The sequence below is a fragment of the Rhinopithecus bieti genome, unplaced genomic scaffold, assembly GCF_001698545.2.
Source record: "Rhinopithecus bieti isolate Rb0 unplaced genomic scaffold, ASM169854v2 scaffold_9876, whole genome shotgun sequence".
NCBI classification, from domain to species: Eukaryota; Metazoa; Chordata; class Mammalia; order Primates; family Cercopithecidae; genus Rhinopithecus; species Rhinopithecus bieti.
The window spans coordinates 401,877-408,607 of NW_016806295.1; the positions used below are offsets into that span (position 1 = coordinate 401,877).

The 6,731-nt window shown below is 48.2% G+C and overlaps 1 pseudogene across 1 annotated transcript; it reads right to left on the reverse strand.

The window, feature by feature from the left end:
- Window positions 1-784: 784 nt before the first annotated feature.
- LOC108531785 (60S ribosomal protein L3 pseudogene) lies at window positions 785-2,081 on the reverse strand (annotated as a pseudogene). The gene has a single exon (XR_001886282.1). The product of XR_001886282.1 is annotated as a 60S ribosomal protein L3 pseudogene (transcript).
- Between the last annotated feature and the right edge of the window lie 4,650 nt (window positions 2,082-6,731).

A 6,731-nucleotide genomic window follows, 5' to 3' on the forward strand; every position in this document is an offset into this window, starting at 1 on the left:
GGCGGGACGGGGGGCAGAGAGAGACAGGCTCATGATGCCCTCACACCCTGACGGGGCTGGGCCTCTGCACCAACAACATTGGTGGTCATTGTCCCACTAGTGGCAGCATTGTCTCAGGAGGGACTTTCCCTGAGGCAAAGGACAATTACTGGGGAGGGACAGGCTGTGAACCAGTCTCTGCCCAGTGGGTGGGGTGGGCACGAGGGCTCTGAGGAAGGCATGGGGTGGAGCGCCTGGTGTCTACTCCCACCCTCCATTCAGCAGCCCTGGCTGTCTCCCCTCTCCTCTGCACTGTGGCTGCCTCGGGCTGCCTGGGGCTAAGGCTTGTCCCAAACCTCCAGTCCAGCAATGGTGCCCCGTCCCTGGCATGGTCCCCACTCCACCCTGCCCCAGCAGGAGGCCGGTTTGCCCTGGATGGGAAGAAGGCCTCACAGACCTCACAGGCAGGGAAGGCTCCCATGCGTGCCACCCTTTCGGCCATGCCCTGGGGTTCCGCTCTCGGGATTCTTAATGAGTTTATCCTTGAATGTGTGTTTGTAAGTGAAGTCAATGGGACAATGGAGTGTCCCCCAAGACTCCTTTTCCTGCTTCCTTCCCACCCCATTAGGCATTCTGGGCTGCCCCCTGCCCTGCCGCAGGCCCAGGATGTCCAGCACAGGCACTCCATGGATGAGACAGAGCCCTGGGCACCTGGGAGGTCTGCACAGGCGCCACAGGGATCCCTGAGCCCAGGGCTGATTTTATTTTATTTTATTTTATTTTATTTTATTTTATTTTTTTTTTCTTTTCAGTGGAAAATAACTTTTATTGAGACCCCCACCAGCTGCAAAATCTGCTCCTGGCATTAAGCTCCTTCTTCCTTTGCAATTCGGTCTTTCTTGAGTGGTCCCATGAATGCTTTCTTCTCTTCCATGGTCTGGAAGCGGCCATGGCCAAACTTGGAGGTGGTGTCAATGAACTTAAGGTCAATCTTCTCCAGAGCCCGCCGCTTCGTCTGCACCAGCAAGGACTTGCGGAGGGTGAGCACCCACTTCTTGGTTCCCACCACACAGCCTTTCAGCATGACAAAGTCATTGGTCACTTCACCATAATGGACAAAGCCACCCAGAGGGTTGATGCTCTTGTCAGACAGGTCATAGTCAGTGGAGGCATTGTTCTTGATCAGCTTGCCGTCCTTGATAAGGTAGCCCTGGCCAATCTTATAGATCTTTTTATTGATCTCAGTGCGGTGATGGTAGCCTTTCTGCCCAGCACGTGCCACAGAGAAGGCCACACGAGCAGGATGCCATGCCCCAATGCAGGCCACCTTGCGCAGGCCTCGGTGGGTCTTGCGGGGCAGCTTCTTGGTGTGCCAACGACTGGTGACCCCTTTGTAGCCTTTGCCCTTGGTCACCCCGATGACGTCGATCATCTCATCCTGCCCAAACACTTGGTTCACAGGTACCTGCTGCTCGAGCCTCTCGCGGGCCCAGTCCAGTTTCTCGGCCACGGTGCCTCCGTTCACCTGGATCTCCATCAGGTGGGCCTTCTTCTGGCGCAGAGGAAGCAGGCGCATCTGGGTGTGGGCAATGACACGGATGACTTGGCAGTACTTCTTCATGCTGCTGAAGTCCTTCTCCAGCTGCTTCTTGCCATCCTCATCCTGCCATTTCTTGCAGTACTTGGTAAAGGCCTTCTTCTTAGATTTATGCCAGTTCTTATAGAAACGCCTCTTGCATTCATCACTGATGTGCTCAGCGAAGACAGTCTTGAAGGTCCGGAGGCCTCGAGGGGTTTCCACGTAGCCCACAATGCCCACAACCACCATGGGTGGCGTCTCCACAATGGTTACAGCCTCCACCACCTCCTTCTTGTTCACCTTAGATCCTGGCCTGTCGACTTCCCGCACGATGTGGGTCATGCCAGCCTTGTATCCCAGGAAGGCTGTGAGGTGGACCGGCTTAGACGGGTCATCCTTAGGGAAGCTCTTAACCTTCCCGCGATGCCTGCTGCTGCGCTTCCGGGGCAGGAAGCCGAGGGACCCATGTCTGGGAGCGGAGAACTTTCTGTGAGACATCACGCCACCAAATCCCGCCGGTAGAGCAGGGCTGATTTTAAATAGCAGAAAAAAACACCCCTCCTGCTTTCTGAACAAGGGCCCACACTTTCATTTGCTACCTGCCCTGCTCTCAGAGTGTCTTCTCAGTAGACAAACCAGGAGGGCCTGTAAGCTGCTGACTGTGGCCCACACAGCCCACACACTGGTCCCCAAATCTCACCACCTTCTCCTATCTTCCCTTCATCAAGAAGGGGCTCAGCCCCTTTCTGCCTGCCCAAACCTCAAACCACACTCCAGGGCCCAGCCCTATTAACTTGGGGAGGGTGGGAGTGTTAAACTTGAGCTCACCAAAGATTTCTGTGATTTTCCAAGATTGCATATATGACCGACTTAGGAAAACTTGCAGGGAACACAAGCCACATCCTGCCCACAGGCCCGGTTTCCGTAGCGCCTATGGTGACCAGGTTGGCACCAACACCCCTGTGCCACTGCCCTGTCCTGGCCCAGACATGCTGTCATGGCCTTGAGTGCCAGGCTAAATGAGGTCTGTCACCTGTCCCCTGCTCATGGAGCTGAGTATGTTTGAAGTTCATTTACTGTGTATTTTCCCCTGGGGTGTGACAAATGAGCCCTACCCCCAGACAACAGTGCCAGAAATCCAAACAGGGTTGGGCTCTATCCCATCTGCCTGGGGCTCAGGGAGTCCCTCTGCTGTCCCCAACACCCACTCCTCATGTCCCACCCCCTAGCACATGGAACCGGAGCTGGGAGCTCGCAGGCCCCTGGGGACCCATCTGCTCAGTTTGTTTGGGTGAGAGCTCTGTATTGACAGCAGCTCTGCCGGCAGCCCTTGGCAGAGAGAAGGCTGTGCCAAGTGGGTATCAAGCAACGGTTGGGCACACGCTCCAGATGACATGCGGGGGTGGGGGCACAGCCTTCCCCTACCCTGGGGGAGCCACCTCCCGATAATCCCTCCCATGGCTCCCTGGGGAGGGACCGGAGAACACAGGATGATTGTCACAGATCATGTGCTGGGAGGAGAGCCGCGCAGACCTGAGGCCGGGTACAGGGCAATGAAAACAGCTCTTTGTCCAGGGCCTCCTCTGCCGCACACTGGGCTTGTGTTTCTTGCTTTATGACAATTGGGCGAAACATTAGACTGGGCATCAATTATTCAGATTTCACTGTGAGGTCAGAACACAGCAGCTCTGTCCTGTCCCCACCCAGAGAGAATGAGAATGCCAGGGGAGTCAGTTCCAGGCTGTGGGAATTTAGACAGACTCCTGGGTGGGGCGCCTGAGCCCCCTGCCCCCACACTTACGCCCTCAAGTTTCAGTTGCCCAACCCCCACCAGGTCTAACCCTCCTCCACCCGCACTGACCAAACTGCTTTCCAGGTATTTGGGTGGTGTTGAACACCAGAAGGCATTTCTCCATTTTCAGGCAGAAAGTGCAATTGAAGGAATCCTCTGGTACTCAGCGACCTTCCACCCAAACCCGAAACACACACACACACACACACACACACGTACGTGTGTGTGTGCATGTGCAAAAGGCACTGACACTTCTCTGGTTCTGTTTGCTTAGGACCCTGAGCCTGATCCCTTGCCTGGCCAGCTGCCCCTCATGTGCTGTCCTGGAGTTCCTCCCAAAGCGTCATTCACACACTGCTGTGGTCCTGGCTGCCACCCACCTTTCTCCTTTCTAATGTAAGTGTTTCGAGCCACACGTTTCCCTCCAAGCACTGTTTAACTGTATCCAGAGATTTTGACAGGTTGTATTTTCACTACCATTCAATTTGAAAGACTTTGTAATTCTTGTTATTTCTGCTTTGACCTGTGGAATTTTCAGAAGTATTCTGTTTGACTTCCAAATATTTGGGGGATATCCAGACATCTTTATGTGATTTATTTCTACTTTGATTCCATGGCGGTCAGAGGATATTCTTGGTATAATTTCCAGCCATTTAAAATGTGTTGAGACTTGTTTTATGATCCAGCATGGAAATAATGTGTCATCTGCAGTGGGAGATGAAATATTGTGTAAATGTCAATTCCGTCAAGCTGATTGATGGTGTTGTTCAATTCTTCTGGATCCTTGCTGATTTTCTGTCTGTTGGGTGTTGAAATCTCCCACTGTAATAGTGGAGGTGTCTGTTTCTCCTTTCAGTTCTATCTGGTTTTGCCTCATATATTTTGAAGCTCTCTTGTTATGTGCATGCACGTTTAACATGGTTAAACATAACCACCATAACAAAATCCCATAGGCTGCGTGGCTTAAATAACAGAAAAGTATTCTCACAGTTCTGGAGGCTGGAAGTCCAAGATCAGGATGGCAGCATGGTCAGGTCCTGGTGAGGGCTCTCTTCCTGGCTTGCAGACAGCTGCCTTCTCACTGTGTGCTGAAGTGGCCTCTCCTCAGTGCATGCATGCATGCACAGCCCAAGGAGACTCCCTCTCTCTTCTTTTTTTTTTGAGATGGTGTCTCACTTCATCGCCCAGGCTGGAGTGCAATGGCATGATCTCGGCTCACTGCAACCTCCGTCTTCCAGGATCAAGCAATTCTCCTGCTTCAGTCTCCCAAGTAGTTGAGACTGCAGGTGTGCACCACCATGCCCAGCTAATTTTTTTATTTTTAGTAGAGATGGGGTTTCACCATGTTGGCCTGGCTGATTTTGAACTCCCGATCTCAGGTGATCCTCACCACTCAGCCTCCCAAAGTGCTGGGATTACAGGCGTGAGCCACCGCACCCAGCCTCTCTCTTCCTCTTGTTACAAATACACTAATCCTTTCAGAGCAGGGCCCCATTTTTACAACCTCATTTAACTTTAATCAATTCCTAAAGGCCCTTCAAATACAGTCACCTTAGGGGTTAGGGCTTCAACATAGAAATTTGTAGGGGACACAGTTCAATCTACAGCAGATGGTTATACCTTCGGGTGAATGGACACTTTTGCTAATATGAATACTCCTCCTTATTTCTAGCAGTATTCCTTTTTCTGAAGTCTATTTTATTTGATATAAATGAAGCAATTTTTACTATCTATGATTAGCGTTTACATTATACTTTTTTTTTATCCTTTTACTGTTTATCTCCCTGGGATTTACATTGAAAGTGTATTTCCTATAAATAACATGCATTCGGGAGTTTTTGTTTTGTTTTGTTTTTTAAATTCAATATGGCCATTGCTTTTAGTTTAGTTCTTCTTTTTTCAGATATTGAAATAGTTGGCTTTAAATTTGCCATCTTGCTACTTGTCTACTTTCTGTCTATCTGTTCCTTTTTCTCTTTTGTTTTTTTGAATTGTGTATTTTCGATATTCCATTTTATTTCCTCCATTGGCTTATTAGCTATATGTATTATCTTTATTCTTTTACTAGTTAATTTAGAGTTTACAAGATCTGTCATTAACTAATCGAATAATAGTATACTTGCTTACGTAAGGTGGAAAACCTTAAAGTGATATACTTTCATTTCTTTCATCCTTTGTTTTCCCATTGTTAGCCTTCCATCCCACTGTTATCGGATATATTATGTCCACACATGTAATAAATTCCACAGCATATTAATATTATTATTGTTGTAAATAATTATATTTTTTTGAATGAGAAAAGTTAACAGGTTTTCTTCCACAGCACTTGAAAAATATCCACTTGACTGTCTCCTGCCCTACATTGTTTCTGATGGTCATTATTATTTTTGTTCTCTATACATAAGGTACCTTTTTTAAAAAGAAACTTTACTTTTTGGGGTCACAGCAAAATGGAGTGAAAGGCACGGAGATTTCCCAAATGCTCCCTGCCTTTACATGTAACGCATCACCTCCTCAGCATACACATCCCCTGCCAGAGCGGTGCATATGTTACAACCGATCAGCCCACACTGACACATCACTATCACCCAGAGTCCACAGTTTACATTAGTTTTTATTCTAGACATCGTTAATTCTCTGGGTTTAGACAAATGTATAATGATGGTATCATACAGAGTAGTTTCACTGCCCTACAAAAATTATCTATGCTCTGCCTGTCTATCCCTCACTCCCTGAAACCCTTGACAACCACTGATCTTTTTACTGTTTCCATAGTTTTGCTTTTCCAGAGTATCATATAGTTGGAGTCACAGTCTGTAGCCTTTCACATCAGCTTCTTTCACTTGGTAATATGCATTTAAGTTTCTTCCATGTCGTTTCATGGCTTGATATCTCATTTATTTTCATCACCAAATAATGTTTCATTGTTGGGATGTACCACATTTTATTAATTCACCTACTGAAGAGCATCATGATTGCTGCTAAGAATAAAGCTGTTATAAACATCCATATGCAGGTATTTCACACACTAATGAACATCCATGTGAACTAAAGTTTTCAATTCCTTTGGGTAAATACCAAGAAGCACAGTGCTGTATTGTACGGTAAGAGTATGTTTAGCTTTGTGAGAAATCACAAACTGTCTTCCAAAATGGCCATAGCATTTAGCGTTCCCACCAACAATAAATGAGAGTTCCTGTTGCTCCCCCTCTTCATCAGCATTTGGTGGTGTCAGTTCCTGGGTTTTGGCCATTCTGATAGGCGTGCAGTGGTGGTAGCTCCCTGCTGTTGTAATTTGCATTTCCCTGACGACATGTGATGTGGAGCATCTTTTCGTATGCCTATTTGCCACCTGTACCTCTTCCTTGGTGAGGGACGTAA